The sequence below is a fragment of the Hoplias malabaricus genome, chromosome 2, assembly GCF_029633855.1.
Source record: "Hoplias malabaricus isolate fHopMal1 chromosome 2, fHopMal1.hap1, whole genome shotgun sequence".
NCBI lineage: Eukaryota > Metazoa > Chordata > Actinopteri > Characiformes > Erythrinidae > Hoplias > Hoplias malabaricus.
This window is the reverse complement of record NC_089801.1, coordinates 13,030,963-13,058,709: the sequence shown is the minus strand read 5'-3', so window position 1 is coordinate 13,058,709 and position 27,747 is coordinate 13,030,963. Positions and strand designations below refer to the sequence as shown.

Genomic DNA, 27,747 nt, shown 5'->3' with positions numbered 1-27,747 from the left:
GAATCTTGCGCTAAAATGCAAACTTGTGCTTCATTTCATACAATTCCCACTTTGTGATATTTGGTTCCTCTCAAGACGTTTTACTCCTCGTGAACGGAGTAATTAAATCTTACCCATTGTTGCCGCAGCTTGCAAATTAAGAATTAGGAATTGTGATGCGAACGCTCCCGAAGGGTCAGAGGTTCCATGGTGTAATGGTTAGCACTCTGGACTCTGAATCCAGCGATCCGAGTTCAAATCTCGGTGGGACCTACTCTTAGTGTTTCCTTCTGCCAATCTTTCAAGGTATGTTTTTGGGACGCCAAACATCAACTGAGTGAACAGCGATTGCCCGCTTGGTATCAGAGATTCGCTATGTATTGCAAGCGTGGCTAAACTAACAAGAAAGAGCCCTCGCGGCACAACGTAGACCGCATCGTTCACAAGCAAGGAAGCAAACTGAAGTTTGGTGTCATGTAGGGCGCGCTTTCTAAGAAACTTGTACAATCAAAAGAATTTTGAAGGTAGCATTTGCTAATTGTGGTGGTGAAACTTGGCAATGTCTCCTGTGAAGCCATTTTTGTTGTTCCAACAAATCTACTTTAGGCGTCCAATGTAGGTCCGAACTTCTCCGACCGTGACCGCCGCGTGTTTCTTTTATGCCGAAATAGCTCAGTTGGGAGAGCGTTAGACTGAAGATCTAAAGGTCCCTGGTTCGATCCCGGGTTTCGGCAGACTCAGAGACCTGACTTTGCATTAGGTTTTTAACGGCTGACAATTCAATGTCTCGCATTGTTTTTTGGAATGGTTACCTTGAGCTACTGCAATGCCCTTCATTCTGAGTGTCTTCCAGTGAAAATCTATACAATCATCAATTAGACAGAGTTCTGCTCTCTCGAGTTCACTCGGGTCCCGCTCCTCTCAAGATTCCCCCCTCGTGCTCTGACAGAGATCATCCCTGTCACGGACACCTGGAGTGACCGTCTTGGGGCTTTGGTTGGGAAAGCGAAAAAGCTTCTCAGCGGTTCCATGGTGTAATGGTTAGCACTCTGGACTTTGAATCCAGTGATCCGAGTTCAAATCTCGGTGGAACCTAGTGTTTGATGCATGTGAACCTAGCCTTTCGTGACTGCCCTCTGTTATATGAAAATGGAAAAAGGTATAATAGGCCAAACCACAGGGATGTAACCACGTTGAGGAACCGAACTGATGTCAGAGAGTAGAGTCCTTAATTCTGTGAATACTAAACAAACCTGTCTTTCTGGCCATCGACGTCTGCATTTCTGCAATTTTGATCACTTGCCTGCGTACGGAGTTTGAGCCGAAATAGCTCAGTTGGGAGAGCGTTAGACTGAAGATTTAAAGGTCCCTGGTTCGATCCCGGGTTTCGGCAAGCGGAGCTTCGGATCCTCCAAAGCGTCCTTGTGAAGGAGGTTTTTTCCATGTTGTCAGACATCATGCCTACTTGCATCACAAGTTCCTGGCTCACTGTTAGTGTCAACAAGAATGAAATTGACCAAAGTGGAAGCAGCTCACTCATATATAGCTGTAAATCTTTACAATAACACTCCTGTCAGTTTTCGCTCCTCAGTCGTACTCTCAGTGGCTGACGCTTGCAGAGGTTCCTTGGTGTAACGGTTAGCACTCTGCACTCTGAATCCAGCGATCCCAGTTTAAATCTCGGTGGGACCTGCTGCTCGGTTTCCTTTGCTAGAGTCTCGGAGCAGCTGCCTTAACCGCGTGACGGAGCAATCCTGTTAACACCCGCTGATCTGGGCCGAATTGTAATTCTGTTAAAACGTTTCCACCCACATGCAAGGGAACCTTCTCTACAGAGTGTGAAGTGCTGGAATCTTGCGCTAAAATGCAAACTTGTGCTTCATTTCATACAATTCCCACTTTGTGATATTTGGTTCCTCTCAAGACGTTTTACTCCTCGTGAACGGAGTAATTAAATCTTACCCATTGTTGCCGCAGCTTGCAAATTGAGAATTAGGAATTGTGATGCGAACGCTCCCGAAGGGTCAGAGGTTCCATGGTGTAATGGTTAGCACTCTGGACTCTGAATCCAGCGATCCGAGGTCAAATCTCGGTGGGACCTACTCTTAGTGTTTCCTTCTGCCAATCTTTCAAGGTATGTTTTTGGGACGCCAAACATCAACTGAGTGAACAGCGATTGCCCGCTTGGTATCAGAGATTCGCTATGTATTGCAAGCGTGGCTAAACTAACAAGAAAGAGCCCTCGCGGCACAACGTAGACCGCATCGTTCACAAGCAAGGAAGCAAACTGAAGTTTGGTGTCATGTAGGGCGCGCTTTCTAAGAAACTTGTACAATCAAAAGAATTTTGAAGGTAGCATTTGCTAATTGTGGTGGTGAAACTTGGCAATGTCTCCTGTGAAGCCATTTTTGTTGTTCCAACAAATCTACTTTAGGCGTCCAATGTAGGTCCGAACTTCTCCGACCGTGACCGTGACCGCCGCGTGTTTCTTTTATGCCGAAATAGCTCAGTTGGGAGAGCGTTAGACTGAAGATCTAAAGATCCCGGGTTTCGGCAGACTCAGAGACCTGATTTTGCATTAGGTTTTTAACGGCTGACAATTCAATGTCTCGCATTGTTTTTTGGAATGGTTACCTTGAGCTACTGCAATGCCCTTCATTCTGAGTGTCTTCCAGTGAAAATCTATACAATCATCAATTAGACAGAGTTCTGCTCTCTCAAGTTCACTCGGGTCCCGCTCCTCTCAAGATTCCCCCCTCGTGCTCTGACAGAGATCATCCCTGTCACGGACACCTGGAGTGACCGTCTTGGGGCTTTGGTTGGGAAAGCGAAAAAGCTTCTCAGCGGTTCCATGGTGTAATGGTTAGCACTCTGGACTTTGAATCCAGTGATCCGAGTTCAAATCTCGGTGGAACCTAGTGTTTGATGCATGTGAACCTAGCCTTTCGTGACTGCCCTCTGTTATATGAAAATGGAAAAAGGTATAATAGGCCAAACCACAGGGATGTAACCACGTTGAGGAACCGAACTGATGTCAGAGGGTAGAGTCCTTAATTCTGTGAATACTAAACAAACCTGTCTTTCTGGCCATCGACGTCTGCATTTCTGCAATTTTGATCACTTGCCTGCGTACGGCGTTCGAGCCGAAATAGCTCAGTTGGGAGAGCGTTAGACTGAAGATCTAAAGGTCCCTGGTTCGATCCCGGGTTTCGGCAAGCGGAGCTTCGCATCCTCCAAAGCGTCCTTGTGAAGGAGGTTTTTTCCATGTTGTCAGACATCATGCCTACTTGCATCACAAGTTCCTGTGTGCAAGCGTGGCTAAACTAACAAGAAAGAGCCCTCGCGGCACAACGTAGACCGCATCGTTCACAAGCAAGGAAGCAAACTGAAGTTTGGTGTCATGTAGGGCGCGCTTTCTAAGAAACTTGTACAATCAAAAGAATTTTGAAGGTAGCATTTGCTAATTGTGGTGGTGAAACTTGGCAATGTCTCCTGTGAAGCCATTTTTGTTGTTCCAACAAATCTACTTTAGGCGTCCAATGTAGGTCCGAACTTCTCCGACCGTGACCGTGACCGCCGCGTGTTTCTTTTATGCCGAAATAGCTCAGTTGGGAGAGCGTTAGACTGAAGATCTAAAGATCCCGGGTTTCGGCAGACTCAGAGACCTGATTTTGCATTAGGTTTTTAACGGCTGACAATTCAATGTCTCGCATTGTTTTTTGGAATGGTTACCTTGAGCTACTGCAATGCCCTTCATTCTGAGTGTCTTCCAGTGAAAATCTATACAATCATCAATTAGACAGAGTTCTGCTCTCTCGAGTTCACTCGGGTCCCGCTCCTCTCAAGATTCCCCCCTCGTGCTCTGACAGAGATCATCCCTGTCACGGACACCTGGAGTGACCGTCTTGGGGCTTTGGTTGGGAAAGCGAAAAAGCTTCTCAGCGGTTCCATGGTGTAATGGTTAGCACTCTGGACTTTGAATCCAGTGATCCGAGTTCAAATCTCGGTGGAACCTAGTGTTTGATGCATGTGAACCTAGCCTTTCGTGACTGCCCTCTGTTATATGAAAATGGAAAAAGGTATAATAGGCCAAACCACAGGGATGTAACCACGTTGAGGAACCGAACTGATGTCAGAGGGTAGAGTCCTTAATTCTGTGAATACTAAACAAACCTGTCTTTCTGGCCATCGACGTCTGCATTTCTGCAATTTTGATCACTTGCCTGCGTACGGCGTTCGAGCCGAAATAGCTCAGTTGGGAGAGCGTTAGACTGAAGATCTAAAGGTCCCTGGTTCGATCCCGGGTTTCGGCAAGCGGAGCTTCGCATCCTCCAAAGCGTCCTTGTGAAGGAGGTTTTTTCCATGTTGTCAGACATCATGCCTACTTGCATCACAAGTTCCTGTGTGCAAGCGTGGCTAAACTAACAAGAAAGAGCCCTCGCGGCACAACGTAGACCGCATCGTTCACAAGCAAGGAAGCAAACTGAAGTTTGGTGTCATGTAGGGCGCGCTTTCTAAGAAACTTGTACAATCAAAAGAATTTTGAAGGTAGCATTTGCTAATTGTGGTGGTGAAACTTGGCAATGTCTCCTGTGAAGCCATTTTTGTTGTTCCAACAAATCTACTTTAGGCGTCCAATGTAGGTCCGAACTTCTCCGACCGTGACCGTGACCGCCGCGTGTTTCTTTTATGCCGAAATAGCTCAGTTGGGAGAGCGTTAGACTGAAGATCTAAAGATCCCGGGTTTCGGCAGACTCAGAGACCTGATTTTGCATTAGGTTTTTAACGGCTGACAATTCAATGTCTCGCATTGTTTTTTGGAATGGTTACCTTGAGCTACTGCAATGCCCTTCATTCTGAGTGTCTTCCAGTGAAAATCTATACAATCATCAATTAGACAGAGTTCTGCTCTCTCGAGTTCACTCGGGTCCCGCTCCTCTCAAGATTCCCCCCTCGTGCTCTGACAGAGATCATCCCTGTCACGGACACCTGGAGTGACCGTCTTGGGGCTTTGGTTGGGAAAGCGAAAAAGCTTCTCAGCGGTTCCATGGTGTAATGGTTAGCACTCTGGACTTTGAATCCAGTGATCCGAGTTCAAATCTCGGTGGAACCTAGTGTTTGATGCATGTGAACCTAGCCTTTCGTGACTGCCCTCTGTTATATGAAAATGGAAAAAGGTATAATAGGCCAAACCACAGGGATGTAACCACGTTGAGGAACCGAACTGATGTCAGAGGGTAGAGTCCTTAATTCTGTGAATACTAAACAAACCTGTCTTTCTGGCCATCGACGTCTGCATTTCTGCAATTTTGATCACTTGCCTGCGTACGGCGTTCGAGCCGAAATAGCTCAGTTGGGAGAGCGTTAGACTGAAGATCTAAAGGTCCCTGGTTCGATCCCGGGTTTCGGCAAGCGGAGCTTCGGATCCTCCAACGCGTCCTTGTGAAGGAGGTTTTTTCCATGTTGTCAGACATCATGCCTACTTGCATCACAAGTTCCTGTGTGCAAGCGTGGCTAAACTAACAAGAAAGAGCCCTCGCGGCACAACGTAGACCGCATCGTTCACAAGCAAGGAAGCAAACTGAAGTTTGGTGTCATGTAGGGCGCGCTTTCTAAGAAACTTGTACAATCAAAAGAATTTTGAAGGTAGCATTTGCTAATTGTGGTGGTGAAACTTGGCAATGTCTCCTGTGAAGCCATTTTTGTTGTTCCAACAAATCTACTTTAGGCGTCCAATGTAGGTCCGAACTTCTCCGACCGTGACCGTGACCGCCGCGTGTTTCTTTTATGCCGAAATAGCTCAGTTGGGAGAGCGTTAGACTGAAGATCTAAAGATCCCGGGTTTCGGCAGACTCAGAGACCTGATTTTGCATTAGGTTTTTAACGGCTGACAATTCAATGTCTCGCATTGTTTTTTGGAATGGTTACCTTGAGCTACTGCAATGCCCTTCATTCTGAGTGTCTTCCAGTGAAAATCTATACAATCATCAATTAGACAGAGTTCTGCTCTCTCGAGTTCACTCGGGTCCCGCTCCTCTCAAGATTCCCCCCTCGTGCTCTGACAGAGATCATCCCTGTCACGGACACCTGGAGTGACCGTCTTGGGGCTTTGGTTGGGAAAGCGAAAAAGCTTCTCAGCGGTTCCATGGTGTAATGGTTAGCACTCTGGACTTTGAATCCAGTGATCCGAGTTCAAATCTCGGTGGAACCTAGTGTTTGATGCATGTGAACCTAGCCTTTCGTGACTGCCCTCTGTTATATGAAAATGGAAAAAGGTATAATAGGCCAAACCACAGGGATGTAACCACGTTGAGGAACCGAACTGATGTCAGAGGGTAGAGTCCTTAATTCTGTGAATACTAAACAAACCTGTCTTTCTGGCCATCGACGTCTGCATTTCTGCAATTTTGATCACTTGCCTGCGTACGGCGTTCGAGCCGAAATAGCTCAGTTGGGAGAGCGTTAGACTGAAGATCTAAAGGTCCCTGGTTCGATCCCGGGTTTCGGCAAGCGGAGCTTCGCATCCTCCAAAGCGTCCTTGTGAAGGAGGTTTTTTCCATGTTGTCAGACATCATGCCTACTTGCATCACAAGTTCCTGTGTGCAAGCGTGGCTAAACTAACAAGAAAGAGCCCTCGCGGCACAACGTAGACCGCATCGTTCACAAGCAAGGAAGCAAACTGAAGTTTGGTGTCATGTAGGGCGCGCTTTCTAAGAAACTTGTACAATCAAAAGAATTTTGAAGGTAGCATTTGCTAATTGTGGTGGTGAAACTTGGCAATGTCTCCTGTGAAGCCATTTTTGTTGTTCCAACAAATCTACTTTAGGCGTCCAATGTAGGTCCGAACTTCTCCGACCGTGACCGTGACCGCCGCGTGTTTCTTTTATGCCGAAATAGCTCAGTTGGGAGAGCGTTAGACTGAAGATCTAAAGATCCCGGGTTTCGGCAGACTCAGAGACCTGATTTTGCATTAGGTTTTTAACGGCTGACAATTCAATGTCTCGCATTGTTTTTTGGAATGGTTACCTTGAGCTACTGCAATGCCCTTCATTCTGAGTGTCTTCCAGTGAAAATCTATACAATCATCAATTAGACAGAGTTCTGCTCTCTCGAGTTCACTCGGGTCCCGCTCCTCTCAAGATTCCCCCCTCGTGCTCTGACAGAGATCATCCCTGTCACGGACACCTGGAGTGACCGTCTTGGGGCTTTGGTTGGGAAAGCGAAAAAGCTTCTCAGCGGTTCCATGGTGTAATGGTTAGCACTCTGGACTTTGAATCCAGTGATCCGAGTTCAAATCTCGGTGGAACCTAGTGTTTGATGCATGTGAACCTAGCCTTTCGTGACTGCCCTCTGTTATATGAAAATGGAAAAAGGTATAATAGGCCAAACCACAGGGATGTAACCACGTTGAGGAACCGAACTGATGTCAGAGGGTAGAGTCCTTAATTCTGTGAATACTAAACAAACCTGTCTTTCTGGCCATCGACGTCTGCATTTCTGCAATTTTGATCACTTGCCTGCGTATGGCGTTCGAGCCGAAATAGCTCAGTTGGGAGAGCGTTAGACTGAAGATCTAAAGGTCCCTGGTTCGATCCTGGGTTTCGGCAAGCGGAGCTTCGGATCCTCCAAAGCGTCCTTGTGAAGGAGGTTTTTTCCATGTTGTCAGACATCATGCCTACTTGCATCACAAGTTCCTGTGTGCAAGCGTGGCTAAACTAACAAGAAAGAGCCCTCGCGGCACAACGTAGACCGCATCGTTCACAAGCAAGGAAGCAAACTGAAGTTTGGTGTCATGTAGGGCGCGCTTTCTAAGAAACTTGTACAATCAAAAGAATTTTGAAGGTAGCATTTGCTAATTGTGGTGGTGAAACTTGGCAATGTCTCCTGTGAAGCCATTTTTGTTGTTCCAACAAATCTACTTTAGGCGTCCAATGTAGGTCCGAACTTCTCCGACCGTGACCGTGACCGCCGCGTGTTTCTTTTATGCCGAAATAGCTCAGTTGGGAGAGCGTTAGACTGAAGATCTAAAGATCCCGGGTTTCGGCAGACTCAGAGACCTGATTTTGCATTAGGTTTTTAACGGCTGACAATTCAATGTCTCGCATTGTTTTTTGGAATGGTTACCTTGAGCTACTGCAATGCCCTTCATTCTGAGTGTCTTCCAGTGAAAATCTATACAATCATCAATTAGACAGAGTTCTGCTCTCTCGAGTTCACTCGGGTCCCGCTCCTCTCAAGATTCCCCCCTCGTGCTCTGACAGAGATCATCCCTGTCACGGACACCTGGAGTGACCGTCTTGGGGCTTTGGTTGGGAAAGCGAAAAAGCTTCTCAGCGGTTCCATGGTGTAATGGTTGGCACTCTGGACTTTGAATCCAGTGATCCGAGTTCAAATCTCGGTGGAACCTAGTGTTTGATGCATGTGAACCTAGCCTTTCGTGACTGCCCTCTGTTATATGAAAATGGAAAAAGGTATAATAGGCCAAACCACAGGGATGTAACCACGTTGAGGAACCGAACTGATGTCAGAGAGTAGAGTCCTTAATTCTGTGAATACTAAACAAACCTGTCTTTCTGGCCATCGACGTCTGCATTTCTGCAATTTTGATCACTTGCCTGCGTACTGCGTTCGAGCCGAAATAGCTCAGTTGGGAGAGCGTTAGACTGAAGATCTAAAGATCCCGGGTTTCGGCAGACTCAGAGACCTGATTTTGCATTAGGTTTTTAACGGCTGACAATTCAATGTCTCGCATTGTTTTTTGGAATGGTTACCTTGAGCTACTGCAATGCCCTTCATTCTGAGTGTCTTCCAGTGAAAATCTATACAATCATCAATTAGACAGAGTTCTGCTCTCTCGAGTTCACTCGGGTCCCGCTCCTCTCAAGATTCCCCCCTCGTGCTCTGACAGAGATCATCCCTGTCACGGACACCTGGAGTGACCGTCTTGGGGCTTTGGTTGGGAAAGCGAAAAAGCTTCTCAGCGGTTCCATGGTGTAATGGTTAGCACTCTGGACTTTGAATCCAGTGATCCGAGTTCAAATCTCGGTGGAACCTAGTGTTTGATGCATGTGAACCTAGCCTTTCGTGACTGCCCTCTGTTATATGAAAATGGAAAAAGGTATAATAGGCCAAACCACAGGGATGTAACCACGTTGAGGAACCGAACTGATGTCAGAGGGTAGAGTCCTTAATTCTGTGAATACTAAACAAACCTGTCTTTCTGGCCATCGACGTCTGCATTTCTGCAATTTTGATCACTTGCCTGCGTACGGCGTTCGAGCCGAAATAGCTCAGTTGGGAGAGCGTTAGACTGAAGATCTAAAGGTCCCTGGTTCGATCCCGGGTTTCGGCAAGCGGAGCTTCGCATCCTCCAAAGCGTCCTTGTGAAGGAGGTTTTTTCCATGTTGTCAGACATCATGCCTACTTGCATCACAAGTTCCTGTGTGCAAGCGTGGCTAAACTAACAAGAAAGAGCCCTCGCGGCACAACGTAGACCGCATCGTTCACAAGCAAGGAAGCAAACTGAAGTTTGGTGTCATGTAGGGCGCGCTTTCTAAGAAACTTGTACAATCAAAAGAATTTTGAAGGTAGCATTTGCTAATTGTGGTGGTGAAACTTGGCAATGTCTCCTGTGAAGCCATTTTTGTTGTTCCAACAAATCTACTTTAGGCGTCCAATGTAGGTCCGAACTTCTCCGACCGTGACTGTGACCGCCGCGTGTTTCTTTTATGCCGAAATAGCTCAGTTGGGAGAGCGTTAGACTGAAGATCTAAAGATCCCGGGTTTCGGCAGACTCAGAGACCTGATTTTGCATTAGGTTTTTAACGGCTGACAATTCAATGTCTCGCATTGTTTTTTGGAATGGTTACCTTGAGCTACTGCAATGCCCTTCATTCTGAGTGTCTTCCAGTGAAAATCTATACAATCATCAATTAGACAGAGTTCTGCTCTCTCGAGTTCACTCGGGTCCCGCTCCTCTCAAGATTCCCCCCTCGTGCTCTGACAGAGATCATCCCTGTCACGGACACCTGGAGTGACCGTCTTGGGGCTTTGGTTGGGAAAGCGAAAAAGCTTCTCAGCGGTTCCATGGTGTAATGGTTAGCACTCTGGACTTTGAATCCAGTGATCCGAGTTCAAATCTCGGTGGAACCTAGTGTTTGATGCATGTGAACCTAGCCTTTCGTGACTGCCCTCTGTTATATGAAAATGGAAAAAGGTATAATAGGCCAAACCACAGGGATGTAACCACGTTGAGGAACCGAACTGATGTCAGAGGGTAGAGTCCTTAATTCTGTGAATACTAAACAAACCTGTCTTTCTGGCCATCGACGTCTGCATTTCTGCAATTTTGATCACTTGCCTGCGTATGGCGTTCGAGCCGAAATAGCTCAGTTGGGAGAGCGTTAGACTGAAGATCTAAAGGTCCCTGGTTCGATCCTGGGTTTCGGCAAGCGGAGCTTCGGATCCTCCAAAGCGTCCTTGTGAAGGAGGTTTTTTCCATGTTGTCAGACATCATGCCTACTTGCATCACAAGTTCCTGTGTGCAAGCGTGGCTAAACTAACAAGAAAGAGCCCTCGCGGCACAACGTAGACCGCATCGTTCACAAGCAAGGAAGCAAACTGAAGTTTGGTGTCATGTAGGGCGCGCTTTCTAAGAAACTTGTACAATCAAAAGAATTTTGAAGGTAGCATTTGCTAATTGTGGTGGTGAAACTTGGCAATGTCTCCTGTGAAGCCATTTTTGTTGTTCCAACAAATCTACTTTAGGCGTCCAATGTAGGTCCGAACTTCTCCGACCGTGACCGTGACCGCCGCGTGTTTCTTTTATGCCGAAATAGCTCAGTTGGGAGAGCGTTAGACTGAAGATCTAAAGATCCCGGGTTTCGGCAGACTCAGAGACCTGATTTTGCATTAGGTTTTTAACGGCTGACAATTCAATGTCTCGCATTGTTTTTTGGAATGGTTACCTTGAGCTACTGCAATGCCCTTCATTCTGAGTGTCTTCCAGTGAAAATCTATACAATCATCAATTAGACAGAGTTCTGCTCTCTCGAGTTCACTCGGGTCCCGCTCCTCTCAAGATTCCCCCCTCGTGCTCTGACAGAGATCATCCCTGTCACGGACACCTGGAGTGACCGTCTTGGGGCTTTGGTTGGGAAAGCGAAAAAGCTTCTCAGCGGTTCCATGGTGTAATGGTTGGCACTCTGGACTTTGAATCCAGTGATCCGAGTTCAAATCTCGGTGGAACCTAGTGTTTGATGCATGTGAACCTAGCCTTTCGTGACTGCCCTCTGTTATATGAAAAAGGTATAATAGGCCAAACCACAGGGATGTAACCACGTTGAGGAACCGAACTGATGTCAGAGAGTAGAGTCCTTAATTCTGTGAATACTAAACAAACCTGTCTTTCTGGCCATCGACGTCTGCATTTCTGCAATTTTGATCACTTGCCTGCGTACGGCGTTCGAGCCGAAATAGCTCAGTTGGGAGAGCGTTAGACTGAAGATCTAAAGGTCCCTGGTTCGATCCCGGGTTTCGGCAAGCGGAGCTTCGGATCCTCCAAAGCGTCCTTGTGAAGGAGGTTTTTTCCATGTTGTCAGACATCATGCCTACTTGCATCACAAGTTCCTGGCTCACTGTTAGTGTCAACAAGAATGAAATTGACCAAAGTGGAAGCAGCTCACTCATATATAGCTGTAAATCTTTACAATAACACTCCTGTCAGTTTTCGCTCCTCAGTCGTACTCTCAGTGGCTGACGCTTGCAGAGGTTCCTTGGTGTAACGGTTAGCACTCTGGACTCTGAATCCAGCGATCCGAGTTCAAATCTCCGTGGGACCTGCTGTTTGGTTTCCTTTGCTAGAGTCTCGGAGCAGCTGCCTTAACCGCGTGATGGAGCAATCCTGTTAACACCCGCTGATCTGGGCCGAATTGTAATTCTGTTAAAACGTTTCCACCCACATGCAAGGGAACCTTCTCTACAGAGTGTGAAGTGCTGGAATCTTGCGCTAAAATGCAAACTTGTGCTTCATTTCATACAATTCCCACTTTGTGATATTTGGTTCCTCTCAAGACGTTTTACTCCTCGTGAACGGAGTAATTAAATCTTACCCATTGTTGCCGCAGCTTGCAAATTAAGAATTAGGAATTGTGATGCGAACGCTCCCGAAGGGTCAGAGGTTCCATGGTGTAATGGTTAGCACTCTGGACTCTGAATCCAGCGATCCGAGTTCAAATCTCGGTGGGACCTACTCTTAGTGTTTCCTTCTGCCAATCTTTCAAGGTATGTTTTTGGGACGCCAAACATCAACTGAGTGAACAGCGATTGCCCGCTTGGTATCAGAGATTCGCTATGTATTGCAAGCGTGGCTAAACTAACAAGAAAGAGCCCTCGCGGCACAACGTAGACCGCATCGTTCACAAGCAAGGAAGCAAACTGAAGTTTGGTGTCATGTAGGGCGCGCTTTCTAAGAAACTTGTACAATCAAAAGAATTTTGAAGGTAGCATTTGCTAATTGTGGTGGTGAAACTTGGCAATGTCTCCTGTGAAGCCATTTTTGTTGTTCCAACAAATCTACTTTAGGCGTCCAATGTAGGTCCGAACTTCTCCGACCGTGACTGTGACCGCCGCGTGTTTCTTTTATGCCGAAATAGCTCAGTTGGGAGAGCGTTAGACTGAAGATCTAAAGATCCCGGGTTTCGGCAGACTCAGAGACCTGATTTTGCATTAGGTTTTTAACGGCTGACAATTCAATGTCTCGCATTGTTTTTTGGAATGGTTACCTTGAGCTACTGCAATGCCCTTCATTCTGAGTGTCTTCCAGTGAAAATCTATACAATCATCAATTAGACAGAGTTCTGCTCTCTCGAGTTCACTCGGGTCCCGCTCCTCTCAAGATTCCCCCCTCGTGCTCTGACAGAGATCATCCCTGTCACGGACACCTGGAGTGACCGTCTTGGGGCTTTGGTTGGGAAAGCGAAAAAGCTTCTCAGCGGTTCCATGGTGTAATGGTTAGCACTCTGGACTTTGAATCCAGTGATCCGAGTTCAAATCTCGGTGGAACCTAGTGTTTGATGCATGTGAACCTAGCCTTTCGTGACTGCCCTCTGTTATATGAAAATGGAAAAAGGTATAATAGGCCAAACCACAGGGATGTAACCACGTTGAGGAACCGAACTGATGTCAGAGGGTAGAGTCCTTAATTCTGTGAATACTAAACAAACCTGTCTTTCTGGCCATCGACGTCTGCATTTCTGCAATTTTGATCACTTGCCTGCGTACGGCGTTCGAGCCGAAATAGCTCAGTTGGGAGAGCGTTAGACTGAAGATCTAAAGGTCCCTGGTTCGATCCCGGGTTTCGGCAAGCGGAGCTTCGGATCCTCCAAAGCGTCCTTGTGAAGGAGGTTTTTTCCATGTTGTCAGACATCATGCCTACTTGCATCACAAGTTCCTGTGTGCAAGCGTGGCTAAACTAACAAGAAAGAGCCCTCGCGGCACAACGTAGACCGCATCGTTCACAAGCAAGGAAGCAAACTGAAGTTTGGTGTCATGTAGGGCGCGCTTTCTAAGAAACTTGTACAATCAAAAGAATTTTGAAGGTAGCATTTGCTAATTGTGGTGGTGAAACTTGGCAATGTCTCCTGTGAAGCCATTTTTGTTGTTCCAACAAATCTACTTTAGGCGTCCAATGTAGGTCCGAACTTCTCCGACCGTGACTGTGACCGCCGCGTGTTTCTTTTATGCCGAAATAGCTCAGTTGGGAGAGCGTTAGACTGAAGATCTAAAGATCCCGGGTTTCGGCAGACTCAGAGACCTGATTTTGCATTAGGTTTTTAACGGCTGACAATTCAATGTCTCGCATTGTTTTTTGGAATGGTTACCTTGAGCTACTGCAATGCCCTTCATTCTGAGTGTCTTCCAGTGAAAATCTATACAATCATCAATTAGACAGAGTTCTGCTCTCTCGAGTTCACTCGGGTCCCGCTCCTCTCAAGATTCCCCCCTCGTGCTCTGACAGAGATCATCCCTGTCACGGACACCTGGAGTGACCGTCTTGGGGCTTTGGTTGGGAAAGCGAAAAAGCTTCTCAGCGGTTCCATGGTGTAATGGTTAGCACTCTGGACTTTGAATCCAGTGATCCGAGTTCAAATCTCGGTGGAACCTAGTGTTTGATGCATGTGAACCTAGCCTTTCGTGACTGCCCTCTGTTATATGAAAATGGAAAAAGGTATAATAGGCCAAACCACAGGGATGTAACCACGTTGAGGAACCGAACTGATGTCAGAGGGTAGAGTCCTTAATTCTGTGAATACTAAACAAACCTGTCTTTCTGGCCATCGACGTCTGCATTTCTGCAATTTTGATCACTTGCCTGCGTACGGCGTTCGAGCCGAAATAGCTCAGTTGGGAGAGCGTTAGACTGAAGATCTAAAGGTCCCTGGTTCGATCCCGGGTTTCGGCAAGCGGAGCTTCGGATCCTCCAAAGCGTCCTTGTGAAGGAGGTTTTTTCCATGTTGTCAGACATCATGCCTACTTGCATCACAAGTTCCTGTGTGCAAGCGTGGCTAAACTAACAAGAAAGAGCCCTCGCGGCACAACGTAGACCGCATCGTTCACAAGCAAGGAAGCAAACTGAAGTTTGGTGTCATGTAGGGCGCGCTTTCTAAGAAACTTGTACAATCAAAAGAATTTTGAAGGTAGCATTTGCTAATTGTGGTGGTGAAACTTGGCAATGTCTCCTGTGAAGCCATTTTTGTTGTTCCAACAAATCTACTTTAGGCGTCCAATGTAGGTCCGAACTTCTCCGACCGTGACCGTGACCGCCGCGTGTTTCTTTTATGCCGAAATAGCTCAGTTGGGAGAGCGTTAGACTGAAGATCTAAAGATCCCGGGTTTCGGCAGACTCAGAGACCTGATTTTGAATTAGGTTTTTAACGGCTGACAATTCAATGTCTCGCATTGTTTTTTGGAATGGTTACCTTGAGCTACTGCAATGCCCTTCATTCTGAGTGTCTTCCAGTGAAAATCTATACAATCATCAATTAGACAGAGTTCTGCTCTCTCGAGTTCACTCGGGTCCCGCTCCTCTCAAGATTCCCCCCTCGTGCTCTGACAGAGATCATCCCTGTCACGGACACCTGGAGTGACCGTCTTGGGGCTTTGGTTGGGAAAGCGAAAAAGCTTCTCAGCGGTTCCATGGTGTAATGGTTAGCACTCTGGACTTTGAATCCAGTGATCCGAGTTCAAATCTCGGTGGAACCTAGTGTTTGATGCATGTGAACCTAGCCTTTCGTGACTGCCCTCTGTTATATGAAAATGGAAAAAGGTATAATAGGCCAAACCACAGGGATGTAACCACGTTGAGGAACCGAACTGATGTCAGAGAGTAGAGTCCTTAATTCTGTGAATACTAAACAAACCTGTCTTTCTGGCCATCGACGTCTGCATTTCTGCAATTTTGATCACTTGCCTGCGTACTGCGTTCGAGCCGAAATAGCTCAGTTGGGAGAGCGTTAGACTGAAGATCTAAAGATCCCGGGTTTCGGCAGACTCAGAGACCTGATTTTGCATTAGGTTTTTAACGGCTGACAATTCAATGTCTCGCATTGTTTTTTGGAATGGTTACCTTGAGCTACTGCAATGCCCTTCATTCTGAGTGTCTTCCAGTGAAAATCTATACAATCATCAATTAGACAGAGTTCTGCTCTCTCGAGTTCACTCGGGTCCCGCTCCTCTCAAGATTCCCCCCTCGTGCTCTGACAGAGATCATCCCTGTCGCGGACACCTGGAGTGACCTTCTTGGGGCTTTGGTTGGGAAAGCGAAAAAGCTTCTCAGCGGTTCCATGGTGTAATGGTTAGCACTCTGGACTTTGAATCCAGTGATCCGAGTTCAAATCTCGGTGGAACCTAGTGTTTGATGCATGTGAACCTAGCCTTTCGTGACTGCCCTCTGTTATATGAAAATGGAAAAAGGTATAATAGGCCAAACCACAGGGATGTAACCACGATGAGGAACCGAACTGATGTCAGAGGGTAGAGTCCTTAATTCTGTGAATACTAAACAAACCTGTCTTTCTGGCCATCGACGTCTGCATTTCTGCAATTTTGATCACTTGCCTGCGTACGGCGTTCGAGCCGAAATAGCTCAGTTGGGAGAGCGTTAGACTGAAGATCTAAAGGTCCCTGGTTCGATCCCGGGTTTCGGCAAGCGGAGCTTCGGATCCTCCAAAGCGTCCTTGTGAAGGAGGTTTTTTCCATGTTGTCAGACATCATGCCTACTTGCATCACAAGTTCCTGGCTCACTGTTAGTGTCAACAAGAATGAAATTGACCAAAGTGGAAGCAGCTCACTCATATATAGCTGTAAATCTTTACAATAACACTCCTGTCAGTTTTCGCTCCTCAGTCGTACTCTCAGTGGCTGACGCTTGCAGAGGTTCCATGGTGTAACGGTTAGCACTCTGGACTCTGAATCCAGCGATCCGAGTTCAAATGTCGGTGGGACCTGCTGCTCGGTTTCCTTTGCTAGAGTCTCGGAGCAGCTGCCTTAACCGCGTGACGGAGCAATCCTGTTAACACCCGCTGATCTGGGCCGAATTGTAATTCTGTTAAAACGTTTCCACCCACATGCAAGGGAACCTTCTCTACAGAGTGTGAAGTGCTGGAATCTTGCGCTAAAATGCAAACTTGTGCTTCATTTCATACAATTCCCACTTTGTGATATTTGGTTCCTCTCAAGACGTTTTACTCCTCGTGAACGGAGTAATTAAATCTTACCCATTGTTGCCGCAGCTTGCAAATTAAGAATTAGGAATTGTGATGCGAACGCTCCCGAAGGGTCAGAGGTTCCATGGTGTAATGGTTAGCACTCTGGACTCTGAATCCAGCGATCCGAGTTCAAATCTCGGTGGGACCTACTCTTAGTGTTTCCTTCTGCCAATCTTTCAAGGTATGTTTTTGGGACGCCAAACATCAACTGAGTGAACAGCGATTGCCCGCTTGGTATCAGAGATTCGCTATGTATTGCAAGCGTGGCTAAACTAACAAGAAAGAGCCCTCGCGGCACAACGTAGACCGCATCGTTCACAAGCAAGGAAGCAAACTGAAGTTTGGTGTCATGTAGGGCGCGCTTTCTAAGAAACTTGTACAATCAAAAGAATTTTGAAGGTAGCATTTGCTAATTGTGGTGGTGAAACTTGGCAATGTCTCCTGTGAAGCCATTTTTGTTGTTCCAACAAATCTACTTTAGGCGTCCAATGTAGGTCCGAACTTCTCCGACCGTGACCGTGACCGCCGCGTGTTTCTTTTATGCCGAAATAGCTCAGTTGGGAGAGCGTTAGACTGAAGATCTAAAGGTCCCTGGTTCGATCCCGGGTTTCGGCAGACTCAGAGACCTGACTTTGCATTAGGTTTTTAACGGCTGACAATTCAATGTCTCGCATTGTTTTTTGGAATGGTTACCTTGAGCTACTGCAATGCCCTTCATTCTGAGTGTCTTCCAGTGAAAATCTATACAATCATCAATTAGACAGAGTTCTGCTCTCTCGAGTTCACTCGGGTCCCGCTCCTCTCAAGATTCCCCCCTCGTGCTCTGACAGAGATCATCCCTGTCACGGACACCTGGAGTGACCGTCTTGGGGCTTTGGTTGGGAAAGCGAAAAAGCTTCTCAGCGGTTCCATGGTGTAATGGTTAGCACTCTGGACTTTGAATCCAGTGATCCGAGTTCAAATCTCGGTGGAACCTAGTGTTTGATGCATGTGAACCTAGCCTTTCGTGACTGCCCTCTGTTATATGAAAATGGAAAAAGGTATAATAGGCCAAACCACAGGGATGTAACCACGTTGAGGAACCGAACTGATGTCAGAGGGTAGAGTCCTTAATTCTGTGAATACTAAACAAACCTGTCTTTCTGGCCATCGACGTCTGCATTTCTGCAATTTTGATCACTTGCCTGCGTACGGCGTTCGAGCCGAAATAGCTCAGTTGGGAGAGCGTTAGACTGAAGATCTAAAGGTCCCTGGTTCGATCCCGGGTTTCGGCAAGCGGAGCTTCGGATCCTCCAAAGCGTCCTTGTGAAGGAGGTTTTTTCCATGTTGTCAGACATCATGCCTACTTGCATCACAAGTTCCTGGCTCACTGTTAGTGTCAACAAGAATGAAATTGACCAAAGTGGAAGCAGCTCACTCATATATAGCTGTAAATCTTTACAATAACACTCCTGTCAGTTTGGTGTCATGTAGGGCGCGCTTTCTAAGAAACTTGTACAATCAAAAGAATTTTGAAGGTAGCATTTGCTAATTGTGGTGGTGAAACTTGGCAATGTCTCCTGTGAAGCCATTTTTGTTGTTCCAACAAATCTACTTTAGGCGTCCAATGTAGGTCCGAACTTCTCCGACCGTGACCGTGACCGCCGCGTGTTTCTTTTATGCCGAAATAGCTCAGTTGGGAGAGCGTTAGACTGAAGATCTAAAGGTCCCTGGTTCGATCCCGGGTTTCGGCAGACTCAGAGACCTGACTTTGCATTAGGTTTTTAACGGCTGACAATTCAATGTCTCGCATTGTTTTTTGGAATGGTTACCTTGAGCTACTGCAATGCCCTTCATTCTGAGTGTCTTCCAGTGAAAATCTATACAATCATCAATTAGACAGAGTTCTGCTCTCTCGAGTTCACTCGGGTCCCGCTCCTCTCAAGATTCCCCCCTCGTGCTCTGACAGAGATCATCCCTGTCACGGACACCTGGAGTGACCGTCTTGGGGCTTTGGTTGGGAAAGCGAAAAAGCTTCTCAGCGGTTCCATGGTGTAATGGTTAGCACTCTGGACTTTGAATCCAGTGATCCGAGTTCAAATCTCGGTGGAACCTAGTGTTTGATGCATGTGAACCAAGCCTTTCGTGACTGCCCTCTGTTATATGAAAATGGAAAAAGGTATAATAGGCCAAACCACAGGGATGTAACCACGTTGAGGAACCGAACTGATGTCAGAGGGTAGAGTCCTTAATTCTGTGAATACTAAACAAACCTGTCTTTCTGGCCATCGACGTCTGCATTTCTGCAATTTTGATCACTTGCCTGCGTACGGCGTTCGAGCCGAAATAGCTCAGTTGGGAGAGCGTTAGACTGAAGATCTAAAGGTCCCTGGTTCGATCCCGGGTTTCGGCAAGCGGAGCTTCGGATCCTCCAAAGCGTCCTTGTGAAGGAGGTTTTTTCCATGTTGTCAGACATCATGCCTACTTGCATCACAAGTTCCTGGCTCACTGTTAGTGTCAACAAGAATGAAATTGACCAAAGTGGAAGCAGCTCACTCATATATAGCTGTAAATCTTTACAATAACACTCCTGTCAGTTTGGTGTCATGTAGGGCGCGCTTTCTAAGAAACTTGTACAATCAAAAGAATTTTGAAGGTAGCATTTGCTAATTGTGGTGGTGAAACTTGGCAATGTCTCCTGTGAAGCCATTTTTGTTGTTCCAACAAATCTACTTTAGGCGTCCAATGTAGGTCCGAACTTCTCCGACCGTGACCGTGACCGCCGCGTGTTTCTTTTATGCCGAAATAGCTCAGTTGGGAGAGCCTTAGACTGAAGATCTAAAGGTCCCTGGTTCGATCCCGGGTTTCGGCAGACTCAGAGACCTGACTTTGCATTAGGTTTTTAACGGCTGACAATTCAATGTCTCGCATTGTTTTTTGGAATGGTTACCTTGAGCTACTGCAATGCCCTTCATTCTGAGTGTCTTCCAGTGAAAATCTATACAATCATCAATTAGACAGAGTTCTGCTCTCTCGAGTTCACTCGGGTCCCGCTCCTCTCAAGATTCCCCCCTCGTGCTCTGACAGAGATCATCCCTGTCACGGACACCTGGAGTGACCGTCTTGGGGCTTTGGTTGGGAAAGCGAAAAAGCTTCTCAGCGGTTCCATGGTGTAATGGTTAGCACTCTGGACTTTGAATCCAGTGATCCGAGTTCAAATCTCGGTGGAACCTAGTGTTTGATGCATGTGAACCTAGCCTTTCGTGACTGCCCTCTGTTATATGAAAAAGGTATAATAGGCCAAACCACAGGGATGTAACCACGTTGAGGAACCGAACTGATGTCAGAGAGTAGAGTCCTTAATTCTGTGAATACTAAACAAACCTGTTTTTCTGGCCATCGACGTCTGCATTTCTGCAATTTTGATCACTTGCCTGCACACAGCGTTCGAGCCGAAATAGCTCAGTTGGGAGAGCGTTAGACTGAAGATCTAAAGGTCCCTGGTTCGATCCTGGGTTTCGGCAAGCGGAGCTTCGGATCCTCCAAAGCGTCCTTGTGAAGGAGGTTTTTTCCATGTTGTCAGACATCATGCCTACTTGCATCACAAGTTCCTGGCTCACTGTTAGTGTCAACAAGAATGAAATTGACCAAAGTGGAAGCAGCTCACTCATATATAGCTGTAAATCTTTACAATAACACTCCTGTCAGTTTTCGCTCCTCAGTCGTACTCTCAGTGGCTGACGCTTGCAGAGGTTCCATGGTGTAACGGTTAGCACTCTGGACTCTGAATCCAGCGATCCGAGTTCAAATCTCGGTGTGACCTGCTGCTCGGTTTCCTTTGCTAGAGTCTCAGAGCAGCTGCCTTAATCACGTGACGGAGCAATCCTGTTAACACCCGCTGATCTGGGCCGAATTGTAATTCTGTTAAAACGTTTCCACCCACATGCAAGGGAACCTTCTCTACAGAGTGTGAAGTGCTGGAATCTTGCGCTAAAATGCAAACTTGTGCTTCATTTCATACAATTCCCACTTTGTGATATTTGGTTCCTCTCAAGACGTTTTACTCCTCGTGAACGGAGTAATTAAATCTTACCCATTGTTGCCGCAGCTTGCAAATTAAGAATTAGGAATTGTGATGCGAACGCTCCCGAAGGGTCAGAGGTTCCATGGTGTAATGGTTAGCACTCTGGACTCTGAATCCAGCGATCCGAGTTCAAATCTCGGTGGGACCTACTCTTAGTGTTTCCTTCTGCCAATCTTTCAAGGTATGTTTTTGGGACGCCAAACATCAACTGAGTGAACAGCGATTGCCCGCTTGGTATCAGAGATTCGCTATGTATTGCAAGCGTGGCTAAACTAACAAGAAAGAGCCCTCGCGGCACAACGTAGACCGCATCGTTCACAAGCAAGGAAGCAAACTGAAGTTTGGTGTCATGTAGGGCGCGCTTTCTAAGAAACTTGTACAATCAAAAGAATTTTGAAGGTAGCATTTGCTAATTGTGGTGGTGAAACTTGGCAATGTCTCCTGTGAAGCCATTTTTGTTGTTCCAACAAATCTACTTTAGGCGTCCAATGTAGGTCCGAACTTCTCCGACCGTGACCGTGACCGCCGCGTGTTTCTTTTATGCCGAAATAGCTCATTTGGGAGAGCGTTAGACTGAAGATCTAAAGGTCCCTGGTTCGATCCCGGGTTTCGGCAGACTCAGAGACCTGACTTTGCATTAGGTTTTTAACGGCTGGCAATTCAATGTCTCGCATTGTTTTTTGGAATGGTTACCTTGAGCTACTGCAATGCCCTTCATTCTGAGTGTCTTCCAGTGAAAATCTATACAATCATCAATTAGACAGAGTTCTGCTCTCTCGAGTTCACTCGGGTCCCGCTCCTCTCAAGATTCCCCCCTCGTGCTCTGACAGAGATCATCCCTGTCACGGACACCTGGAGTGACCGTCTTGGGGCTTTGGTTGGGAAAGCGAAAAAGCTTCTCAGCGGTTCCATGGTGTAATGGTTAGCACTCTGGACTTTGAATCCAGTGATCCGAGTTCAAATCTCGGTGGAACCTAGTGTTTGATGCATGTGAACCTAGCCTTTCGTGACTGCCCTCTGTTATATGAAAATGGAAAAAGGTATAATAGGCCAAACCACAGGGATGTAACCACGTTGAGGAACCGAACTGATGTCAGAGAGTAGAGTCCTTAATTCTGTGAATACTAAACAAACCTGTCTTTCTGGCCATCGACGTCTGCATTTCTGCAATTTTGATCACTTGCCTGCATGCGGCGTTCGAGCTGAAATAGCTCAGTTGGGAGAGCGTTAGACTGAAGGTCTAAGGGTCCCTGGTTCAATCCCGGGTTTCGGCAAGCGGAGCTTCGGATCCTCCAAAGCGTCCTTGTGAAGGAGGTTTTTTCCATGTTGTCAGACATCATGCCTACTTGCATCACAAGTTCCTGGCTCACTGTTAGTGTCAACAAGAATGAAATTGACCAAAGTGGAAGCAGCTCACTCATATATAGCTGTAAATCTTTACAATAACACTCCTGTCAGTTTTCGCTCCTCAGTTGTACTCTCAGTGGCTGACGCTTGCAGAGGTTCCTTGGTGTAACGGTTAGCACTCTGGACTCTGAATCCAGCGATCCGAGTTCAAATCTCGGTGGGACCTGCTGTTTGGTTTCCTTTGCTAGAGTCTCGGAGCAGCTGCCTTAACCGCGTGATGGAGCAATCCTGTTAACACCCGCTGATCTGGGCCGAATTGTAATTCTGTTAAAACGTTTCCACCCACATGCAAGGGAACCTTCTCTACAGAGTGTGAAGTGCTGGAATCTTGCGCTAAAATGCAAACTTGTGCTTCATTTCATACAATTCCCACTTTGTGATATTTGGTTCCTCTCAAGACGTTTTACTCTTCGTGAACGGAGTAATTAAATCTTACCCATTGTTGCCGCAGCTTGCAAACTAAGAATTAGGAATTGTGATGCGAACGCTCCCGAAGGGTCAGAGGTTCCATGGTGTAATGGTTAGCACTCTGGACTCTGAATCCAGCGATCCGAGTTCAAATCTCGGTGGGACCTACTCTTAGTGTTTCCTTCTGCCAATCTTTCAAGGTATGTTTTTGGGACGCCAAACATCAACTGAGTGAACAGCGATTGCCCGCTTGGTATCAGAGATTCGCTATGTATTGCAAGCGTGGCTAAACTAACAAGAAAGAGCCCTCGCGGCACAACGTAGACCGCATCGTTCACAAGCAAGGAAGCAAACTGAAGTTTGGTGTCATGTAGGGCGCGCTTTCTAAGAAACTTGTACAATCAAAAGAATTTTGAAGGTAGCATTTGCTAGTTGTGGTGGTGAAACTTGGCAATGTCTCCTGTGAAGCCATTTTTGTTGTTCCAACAAATCTACTTTAGGCGTCCAATGTAGGTCCGAACTTCTCCGACCGTGACCGTGACTGCCGCGTGTTTCTTTTATGCCGAAATAGCTCAGTTGGGAGAGCGTTAGACTGAAGATCTAAAGGTCCCTGGTTCGATCCTGGGTTTCGGCAGACTCAGAGACCTGACTTTGCATTAGGTTTTTAACGGCTGGCAATTCAATGTCTCGCATTGTTTTTTGGAATGGTTACCTTGAGCTACTGCAATGCCCTTCATTCTGAGTGTCTTCCAGTGAAAATCTATACAATCATCAATTAGACAGAGTTCTGCTCTCTCGAGTTCACTCGGGTCCCGCTCCTCTCAAGATTCCCCCCTCGTGCTCTGACAGAGATCATCCCTGTCACGGACACCTGGAGTGACCGTCTTGGGGCTTTGGTTGGGAAAGCGAAAAAGCTTCTCAGCGGTTCCATGGTGTAATGGTTAGCACTCTGGACTTTGAATCCAGTGATCCGAGTTCAAATCTCGGTGGAACCTAGTGTTTGATGCATGTGAACCTAGCCTTTCGTGACTGCCCTCTGTTATATGAAAATGGAAAAAGGTATAATAGGCCAAACCACAGGGATGTAACCACGTTGAGGAACCGAACTGATGTCAGAGAGTAGAGTCCTTAATTCTGTGAATACTAAACAAACCTGTCTTTCTGGCCATCGACGTCTGCATTTCTGCAATTTTGATCACTTGCCTGCATTATGCGTTCGAGCTGAAATAGCTCAGTTGGGAGAGCGTTAGACTGAAGATCTAAAGGTCCCTGGTTCAATCCCGGGTTTCGGCAAGCGGAGCTTCGGATCCTCCAAAGCGTCCTTGTGAAGGAGGTTTTTTCCATGTTGTCAGACATCATGCCTACTTGCATCACAAGTTCCTGGCTCACTGTTAGTGTCAACAAGAATGAAATTGACCAAAGTGGAAGCAGCTCACTCATATATAGCTGTAAATCTTTACAATAACACTCCTGTCAGTTTTCGCTCCTCAGTTGTACTCTCAGTGGCTGACGCTTGCAGAGGTTCCTTGGTGTAACGGTTAGCACTCTGGACTCTGAATCCAGCGATCCGAGTTCAAATCTCGGTGGGACCTGCTGTTTGGTTTCCTTTGCTAGAGTCTCGGAGCAGCTGCCTTAACCGCGTGATGGAGCAATCCTGTTAACACCCGCTGATCTGGGCCGAATTGTAATTCTGTTAAAACGTTTCCACCCACATGCAAGGGAACCTTCTCTACAGAGTGTGAAGTGCTGGAATCTTGCGCTAAAATGCAAACTTGTGCTTCATTTCATACAATTCCCACTTTGTGATATTTGGTTCCTCTCAAGACGTTTTACTCTTCGTGAACGGAGTAATTAAATCTTACCCATTGTTGCCGCAGCTTGCAAATTAAGAATTAGGAATTGTGATGCGAACGCTCCCGAAGGGTCAGAGGTTCCATGGTGTAATGGTTAGCACTCTGGACTCTGAATCCAGCGATCCGAGTTCAAATCTCGGTGGGACCTACTCTTAGTGTTTCCTTCTGCCAATCTTTCAAGGTATGTTTTTGGGACGCCAAACATCAACTGAGTGAACAGCGATTGCCCGCTTGGTATCAGAGATTCGCTATGTATTGCAAGCGTGGCTAAACTAACAAGAAAGAGCCCTCGCGGCACAACGTAGACCGCATCGTTCACAAGCAAGGAAGCAAACTGAAGTTTGGTGTCATGTAGGGCGCGCTTTCTAAGAAACTTGTACAATCAAAAGAATTTTGAAGGTAGCATTTGCTAGTTGTGGTGGTGAAACTTGGCAATGTCTCCTGTGAAGCCATTTTTGTTGTTCCAACAAATCTACTTTAGGCGTCCAATGTAGGTCCGAACTTCTCCGACCGTGACCGTGACTGCCGCGTGTTTCTTTTATGCCGAAATAGCTCAGTTGGGAGAGCGTTAGACTGAAGATCTAAAGGTCCCTGGTTCGATCCTGGGTTTCGGCAGACTCAGAGACCTGACTTTGCATTAGGTTTTTAACGGCTGACAATTCAATGTCTCGCATTGTTTTTTGGAATGGTTACCTTGAGCTACTGCAATGCCCTTCATTCTGAGTGTCTTCCAGTGAAAATCTATACAATCATCAATTAGACAGAGTTCTGCTCTCTCGAGTTCACTCGGGTCCCGCTCCTCTCAAGATTCCCCCCTCGTGCTCTGACAGAGATCATCCCTGTCACGGACACCTGGAGTGACCGTCTTGGGGCTTTGGTTGGGAAAGCGAAAAAGCTTCTCAGCGGTTCCATGGTGTAATGGTTAGCACTCTGGACTTTGAATCCAGTGATCCGAGTTCAAATCTCGGTGGAACCTAGTGTTTGATGCATGTGAACCTAGCCTTTCGTGACTGCCCTCTGTTATATGAAAATGGAAAAAGGTATAATAGGCCAAACCACAGGGATGTAACCACGTTGAGGAACCGAACTGATGTCAGAGAGTAGAGTCCTTAATTCTGTGAATACTAAACAAACCTGTCTTTCTGGCCATCGACGTCTGCATTTCTGCAATTTTGATCACTTGCCTGCGTATGGCGTTCGAGCCGAAATAGCTCAGTTGGGAGAGCGTTAGACTGAAGATCTAAAGGTCCCTGGTTCGATCCCGGGTTTCGGCAAGCGGAGCTTCGGATCCTCCAAAGCGTCCTTGTGAAGGAGGTTTTTTCCATGTTGTCAGACATCATGCCTATTTGCATCACAAGTTCCTGGCTCACTGTTAGTGTCAACAAGAATGAAATTGACCAAAGTGGAAGCAGCTCACTCATATATAGCTGTAAATCTTTACAATAACACTCCTGTCAGTTTTCGCTCCTCAGTCGTACTCTCAGTGGCTGACGCTTGCAGAGGTTCCATGGTGTAACGGTTAGCACTCTGGACTCTGAATCCAGCGATCCGAGTTCAAATCTCGGTGGGACCTGCTGCTCGGTTTCCTTTGCTAGAGTCTCGGAGCAGCTGCCTTAACCGCGTGACGGAGCAATCCTGTTAACACCCGCTGATCTGGGCCGAATTGTAATTCTGTTAAAACGTTTCCACCCACATGCAAGGGAACCTTCTCTACAGAGTGTGAAGTGCTGGAATCTTGCGCTAAAATGCAAACTTGTGCTTCATTTCATACAATTCCCACTTTGTGATATTTGGTTCCTCTCAAGACGTTTTACTCCTCGTGAACGGAGTAATTAAATCTTACCCATTGTTGCCGCAGCTTGCAAATTAAGAATTAGGAATTGTGATGCGAACGCTCCCGAAGGGTCAGAGGTTCCATGGTGTAATGGTTAGCACTCTGGACTCTGAATCCAGCGATCCGAGTTCAAATCTCGGTGGGACTTACTCTTAGTGTTTCCTTCTGCCAATCTTTCAAGGTATGTTTTTGGGACGCCAAACATCAACTGAGTGAACAGCGATTGCCCGCTTGGTATCAGAGATTCGCTATGTATTGCAAGCGTGGCTAAACTAACAAGAAAGAGCCCTCGCGGCACAACGTAGACCGCATCGTTCACAAGCAAGGAAGCAAACTGAAGTTTGGTGTCATGTAGGGCGCGCTTTCTAAGAAACTTGTACAATCAAAAGAATTTTGAAGGTAGCATTTGCTAATTGTGGTGGTGAAACTTGGCAATGTCTCCTGTGAAGCCATTTTTGTTGTTCCAACAAATCTACTTTAGGCGTCCAATGTAGGTCCGAACTTCTCCGACCGTGACCGTGACCGCCGCGTGTTTCTTTTATGCCGAAATAGCTCAGTTGGGAGAGCGTTAGACTGAAGATCTAAAGGTCCCTGGTTCGATCCCGGGTTTCGGCAGACTCAGAGACCTGACTTTGCATTAGGTTTTTAACGGCTGACAATTCAATGTCTCGCATTGTTTTTTGGAATGGTTACCTTGAGCTACTGCAATGCCCTTCATTCTGAGTGTCTTCCAGTGAAAATCTATACAATCATCAATTAGACAGAGTTCTGCTCTCTCGAGTTCACTCGGGTCCCGCTCCTCTCAAGATTCCCCCCTCGTGCTCTGACAGAGATCATCCCTGTCACGGACACCTGGAGTGACCGTCTTGGGGCTTTGGTTGGGAAAGCGAAAAAGCTTCTCAGCGGTTCCATGGTGTAATGGTTAGCACTCTGGACTTTGAATCCAGTGATCCGAGTTCAAATCTCGGTGGAACCTAGTGTTTGATGCATGTGAACCTAGCCTTTCGTGACTGCCCTCTGTTATATGAAAATGGAAAAAGGTGTAATAGGCCAAACCACAGGGATGTAACCACGTTGAGGAACCGAACTGATGTCAGAGAGTAGAGTCCTTAATTCTGTGAATACTAAACAAACCTGTCTTTCTGGCCATCGACGTCTGCATTTCTGCAATTTTGATCACTTGCCTGCGTACGGCGTTCGAGCCGAAATAGCTCAGTTGGGAGAGCATTAGACTGAAGATCTAAAGGTCCCTGGTTCGATCCCGGGTTTCGGCAAGCGGAGCTTCGGATCCTCCAAAGCGTCCTTGTGAAGGAGGTTTTTTCCATGTTGTCAGACATCATGCCTACTTGCATCACAAGTTCCTGGCTCACTGTTAGTGTCAACAAGAATGAAATTGACCAAAGTGGAAGCAGCTCACTCATATATAGCTGTAAATCT

General features: G+C 46.7%; 48 non-coding genes across 48 annotated transcripts; all 48 read left to right on the top strand.

Moving 5' to 3' along the window:
• Positions 1 to 180: 180 nt before the first annotated feature.
• Positions 181 to 252, top strand: trnaq-cug (transfer RNA glutamine (anticodon CUG)). The gene has a single exon. It is a non-coding gene; the product is annotated as a tRNA-Gln (tRNA).
• Positions 253 to 640: 388 nt separating this feature from the next.
• trnaf-gaa (transfer RNA phenylalanine (anticodon GAA)) lies at positions 641 to 713 on the top strand. The gene has a single exon. It is a non-coding gene; the product is annotated as a tRNA-Phe (tRNA).
• A 289-nt stretch (positions 714 to 1,002) lies between these two features.
• trnaq-uug (transfer RNA glutamine (anticodon UUG)) lies at positions 1,003 to 1,074 on the top strand. Its single transcript has one exon. It is a non-coding gene; the product is annotated as a tRNA-Gln (tRNA).
• A 225-nt stretch (positions 1,075 to 1,299) lies between these two features.
• Positions 1,300 to 1,372, top strand: trnaf-gaa (transfer RNA phenylalanine (anticodon GAA)). The gene has a single exon. It is a non-coding gene; the product is annotated as a tRNA-Phe (tRNA).
• A 1,452-nt stretch (positions 1,373 to 2,824) lies between these two features.
• Positions 2,825 to 2,896, top strand: trnaq-uug (transfer RNA glutamine (anticodon UUG)). Its single transcript has one exon. It is a non-coding gene; the product is annotated as a tRNA-Gln (tRNA).
• Positions 2,897 to 3,121: 225 nt separating this feature from the next.
• On the top strand, positions 3,122 to 3,194 carry trnaf-gaa (transfer RNA phenylalanine (anticodon GAA)). Its single transcript has one exon. It is a non-coding gene; the product is annotated as a tRNA-Phe (tRNA).
• A 728-nt stretch (positions 3,195 to 3,922) lies between these two features.
• Positions 3,923 to 3,994, top strand: trnaq-uug (transfer RNA glutamine (anticodon UUG)). The gene has a single exon. It is a non-coding gene; the product is annotated as a tRNA-Gln (tRNA).
• A 225-nt stretch (positions 3,995 to 4,219) lies between these two features.
• Positions 4,220 to 4,292, top strand: trnaf-gaa (transfer RNA phenylalanine (anticodon GAA)). The gene has a single exon. It is a non-coding gene; the product is annotated as a tRNA-Phe (tRNA).
• A 728-nt stretch (positions 4,293 to 5,020) lies between these two features.
• Positions 5,021 to 5,092, top strand: trnaq-uug (transfer RNA glutamine (anticodon UUG)). The gene has a single exon. It is a non-coding gene; the product is annotated as a tRNA-Gln (tRNA).
• Positions 5,093 to 5,317: 225 nt separating this feature from the next.
• On the top strand, positions 5,318 to 5,390 carry trnaf-gaa (transfer RNA phenylalanine (anticodon GAA)). The gene has a single exon. It is a non-coding gene; the product is annotated as a tRNA-Phe (tRNA).
• Positions 5,391 to 6,118: 728 nt separating this feature from the next.
• trnaq-uug (transfer RNA glutamine (anticodon UUG)) lies at positions 6,119 to 6,190 on the top strand. The gene has a single exon. It is a non-coding gene; the product is annotated as a tRNA-Gln (tRNA).
• Positions 6,191 to 6,415: 225 nt separating this feature from the next.
• trnaf-gaa (transfer RNA phenylalanine (anticodon GAA)) lies at positions 6,416 to 6,488 on the top strand. The gene has a single exon. It is a non-coding gene; the product is annotated as a tRNA-Phe (tRNA).
• Positions 6,489 to 7,216: 728 nt separating this feature from the next.
• trnaq-uug (transfer RNA glutamine (anticodon UUG)) lies at positions 7,217 to 7,288 on the top strand. The gene has a single exon. It is a non-coding gene; the product is annotated as a tRNA-Gln (tRNA).
• A 1,026-nt stretch (positions 7,289 to 8,314) lies between these two features.
• Positions 8,315 to 8,386, top strand: trnaq-uug (transfer RNA glutamine (anticodon UUG)). Its single transcript has one exon. It is a non-coding gene; the product is annotated as a tRNA-Gln (tRNA).
• A 575-nt stretch (positions 8,387 to 8,961) lies between these two features.
• On the top strand, positions 8,962 to 9,033 carry trnaq-uug (transfer RNA glutamine (anticodon UUG)). The gene has a single exon. It is a non-coding gene; the product is annotated as a tRNA-Gln (tRNA).
• A 225-nt stretch (positions 9,034 to 9,258) lies between these two features.
• Positions 9,259 to 9,331, top strand: trnaf-gaa (transfer RNA phenylalanine (anticodon GAA)). Its single transcript has one exon. It is a non-coding gene; the product is annotated as a tRNA-Phe (tRNA).
• Positions 9,332 to 10,059: 728 nt separating this feature from the next.
• Positions 10,060 to 10,131, top strand: trnaq-uug (transfer RNA glutamine (anticodon UUG)). Its single transcript has one exon. It is a non-coding gene; the product is annotated as a tRNA-Gln (tRNA).
• Positions 10,132 to 11,157: 1,026 nt separating this feature from the next.
• trnaq-uug (transfer RNA glutamine (anticodon UUG)) lies at positions 11,158 to 11,229 on the top strand. Its single transcript has one exon. It is a non-coding gene; the product is annotated as a tRNA-Gln (tRNA).
• A 218-nt stretch (positions 11,230 to 11,447) lies between these two features.
• On the top strand, positions 11,448 to 11,520 carry trnaf-gaa (transfer RNA phenylalanine (anticodon GAA)). Its single transcript has one exon. It is a non-coding gene; the product is annotated as a tRNA-Phe (tRNA).
• Positions 11,521 to 12,156: 636 nt separating this feature from the next.
• Positions 12,157 to 12,228, top strand: trnaq-cug (transfer RNA glutamine (anticodon CUG)). The gene has a single exon. It is a non-coding gene; the product is annotated as a tRNA-Gln (tRNA).
• Positions 12,229 to 12,972: 744 nt separating this feature from the next.
• On the top strand, positions 12,973 to 13,044 carry trnaq-uug (transfer RNA glutamine (anticodon UUG)). Its single transcript has one exon. It is a non-coding gene; the product is annotated as a tRNA-Gln (tRNA).
• Positions 13,045 to 13,269: 225 nt separating this feature from the next.
• trnaf-gaa (transfer RNA phenylalanine (anticodon GAA)) lies at positions 13,270 to 13,342 on the top strand. The gene has a single exon. It is a non-coding gene; the product is annotated as a tRNA-Phe (tRNA).
• A 728-nt stretch (positions 13,343 to 14,070) lies between these two features.
• On the top strand, positions 14,071 to 14,142 carry trnaq-uug (transfer RNA glutamine (anticodon UUG)). The gene has a single exon. It is a non-coding gene; the product is annotated as a tRNA-Gln (tRNA).
• A 225-nt stretch (positions 14,143 to 14,367) lies between these two features.
• On the top strand, positions 14,368 to 14,440 carry trnaf-gaa (transfer RNA phenylalanine (anticodon GAA)). The gene has a single exon. It is a non-coding gene; the product is annotated as a tRNA-Phe (tRNA).
• A 728-nt stretch (positions 14,441 to 15,168) lies between these two features.
• trnaq-uug (transfer RNA glutamine (anticodon UUG)) lies at positions 15,169 to 15,240 on the top strand. The gene has a single exon. It is a non-coding gene; the product is annotated as a tRNA-Gln (tRNA).
• Positions 15,241 to 15,815: 575 nt separating this feature from the next.
• Positions 15,816 to 15,887, top strand: trnaq-uug (transfer RNA glutamine (anticodon UUG)). Its single transcript has one exon. It is a non-coding gene; the product is annotated as a tRNA-Gln (tRNA).
• A 225-nt stretch (positions 15,888 to 16,112) lies between these two features.
• On the top strand, positions 16,113 to 16,185 carry trnaf-gaa (transfer RNA phenylalanine (anticodon GAA)). Its single transcript has one exon. It is a non-coding gene; the product is annotated as a tRNA-Phe (tRNA).
• Positions 16,186 to 16,821: 636 nt separating this feature from the next.
• Positions 16,822 to 16,893, top strand: trnaq-cug (transfer RNA glutamine (anticodon CUG)). The gene has a single exon. It is a non-coding gene; the product is annotated as a tRNA-Gln (tRNA).
• A 394-nt stretch (positions 16,894 to 17,287) lies between these two features.
• trnaf-gaa (transfer RNA phenylalanine (anticodon GAA)) lies at positions 17,288 to 17,360 on the top strand. The gene has a single exon. It is a non-coding gene; the product is annotated as a tRNA-Phe (tRNA).
• A 289-nt stretch (positions 17,361 to 17,649) lies between these two features.
• Positions 17,650 to 17,721, top strand: trnaq-uug (transfer RNA glutamine (anticodon UUG)). Its single transcript has one exon. It is a non-coding gene; the product is annotated as a tRNA-Gln (tRNA).
• A 225-nt stretch (positions 17,722 to 17,946) lies between these two features.
• Positions 17,947 to 18,019, top strand: trnaf-gaa (transfer RNA phenylalanine (anticodon GAA)). Its single transcript has one exon. It is a non-coding gene; the product is annotated as a tRNA-Phe (tRNA).
• A 386-nt stretch (positions 18,020 to 18,405) lies between these two features.
• Positions 18,406 to 18,478, top strand: trnaf-gaa (transfer RNA phenylalanine (anticodon GAA)). The gene has a single exon. It is a non-coding gene; the product is annotated as a tRNA-Phe (tRNA).
• Positions 18,479 to 18,767: 289 nt separating this feature from the next.
• trnaq-uug (transfer RNA glutamine (anticodon UUG)) lies at positions 18,768 to 18,839 on the top strand. The gene has a single exon. It is a non-coding gene; the product is annotated as a tRNA-Gln (tRNA).
• Positions 18,840 to 19,064: 225 nt separating this feature from the next.
• On the top strand, positions 19,065 to 19,137 carry trnaf-gaa (transfer RNA phenylalanine (anticodon GAA)). The gene has a single exon. It is a non-coding gene; the product is annotated as a tRNA-Phe (tRNA).
• Positions 19,138 to 19,523: 386 nt separating this feature from the next.
• Positions 19,524 to 19,596, top strand: trnaf-gaa (transfer RNA phenylalanine (anticodon GAA)). Its single transcript has one exon. It is a non-coding gene; the product is annotated as a tRNA-Phe (tRNA).
• A 289-nt stretch (positions 19,597 to 19,885) lies between these two features.
• On the top strand, positions 19,886 to 19,957 carry trnaq-uug (transfer RNA glutamine (anticodon UUG)). The gene has a single exon. It is a non-coding gene; the product is annotated as a tRNA-Gln (tRNA).
• A 927-nt stretch (positions 19,958 to 20,884) lies between these two features.
• Positions 20,885 to 20,956, top strand: trnaq-cug (transfer RNA glutamine (anticodon CUG)). Its single transcript has one exon. It is a non-coding gene; the product is annotated as a tRNA-Gln (tRNA).
• A 756-nt stretch (positions 20,957 to 21,712) lies between these two features.
• trnaq-uug (transfer RNA glutamine (anticodon UUG)) lies at positions 21,713 to 21,784 on the top strand. The gene has a single exon. It is a non-coding gene; the product is annotated as a tRNA-Gln (tRNA).
• A 934-nt stretch (positions 21,785 to 22,718) lies between these two features.
• Positions 22,719 to 22,790, top strand: trnaq-cug (transfer RNA glutamine (anticodon CUG)). Its single transcript has one exon. It is a non-coding gene; the product is annotated as a tRNA-Gln (tRNA).
• A 756-nt stretch (positions 22,791 to 23,546) lies between these two features.
• trnaq-uug (transfer RNA glutamine (anticodon UUG)) lies at positions 23,547 to 23,618 on the top strand. Its single transcript has one exon. It is a non-coding gene; the product is annotated as a tRNA-Gln (tRNA).
• Positions 23,619 to 24,552: 934 nt separating this feature from the next.
• On the top strand, positions 24,553 to 24,624 carry trnaq-cug (transfer RNA glutamine (anticodon CUG)). The gene has a single exon. It is a non-coding gene; the product is annotated as a tRNA-Gln (tRNA).
• A 756-nt stretch (positions 24,625 to 25,380) lies between these two features.
• On the top strand, positions 25,381 to 25,452 carry trnaq-uug (transfer RNA glutamine (anticodon UUG)). The gene has a single exon. It is a non-coding gene; the product is annotated as a tRNA-Gln (tRNA).
• A 225-nt stretch (positions 25,453 to 25,677) lies between these two features.
• Positions 25,678 to 25,750, top strand: trnaf-gaa (transfer RNA phenylalanine (anticodon GAA)). The gene has a single exon. It is a non-coding gene; the product is annotated as a tRNA-Phe (tRNA).
• A 227-nt stretch (positions 25,751 to 25,977) lies between these two features.
• Positions 25,978 to 26,049, top strand: trnaq-cug (transfer RNA glutamine (anticodon CUG)). The gene has a single exon. It is a non-coding gene; the product is annotated as a tRNA-Gln (tRNA).
• Positions 26,050 to 26,386: 337 nt separating this feature from the next.
• Positions 26,387 to 26,458, top strand: trnaq-cug (transfer RNA glutamine (anticodon CUG)). Its single transcript has one exon. It is a non-coding gene; the product is annotated as a tRNA-Gln (tRNA).
• A 394-nt stretch (positions 26,459 to 26,852) lies between these two features.
• Positions 26,853 to 26,925, top strand: trnaf-gaa (transfer RNA phenylalanine (anticodon GAA)). The gene has a single exon. It is a non-coding gene; the product is annotated as a tRNA-Phe (tRNA).
• Positions 26,926 to 27,214: 289 nt separating this feature from the next.
• On the top strand, positions 27,215 to 27,286 carry trnaq-uug (transfer RNA glutamine (anticodon UUG)). The gene has a single exon. It is a non-coding gene; the product is annotated as a tRNA-Gln (tRNA).
• Positions 27,287 to 27,511: 225 nt separating this feature from the next.
• trnaf-gaa (transfer RNA phenylalanine (anticodon GAA)) lies at positions 27,512 to 27,584 on the top strand. Its single transcript has one exon. It is a non-coding gene; the product is annotated as a tRNA-Phe (tRNA).
• The last annotated feature ends 163 nt before the right edge of the window (positions 27,585 to 27,747 follow it).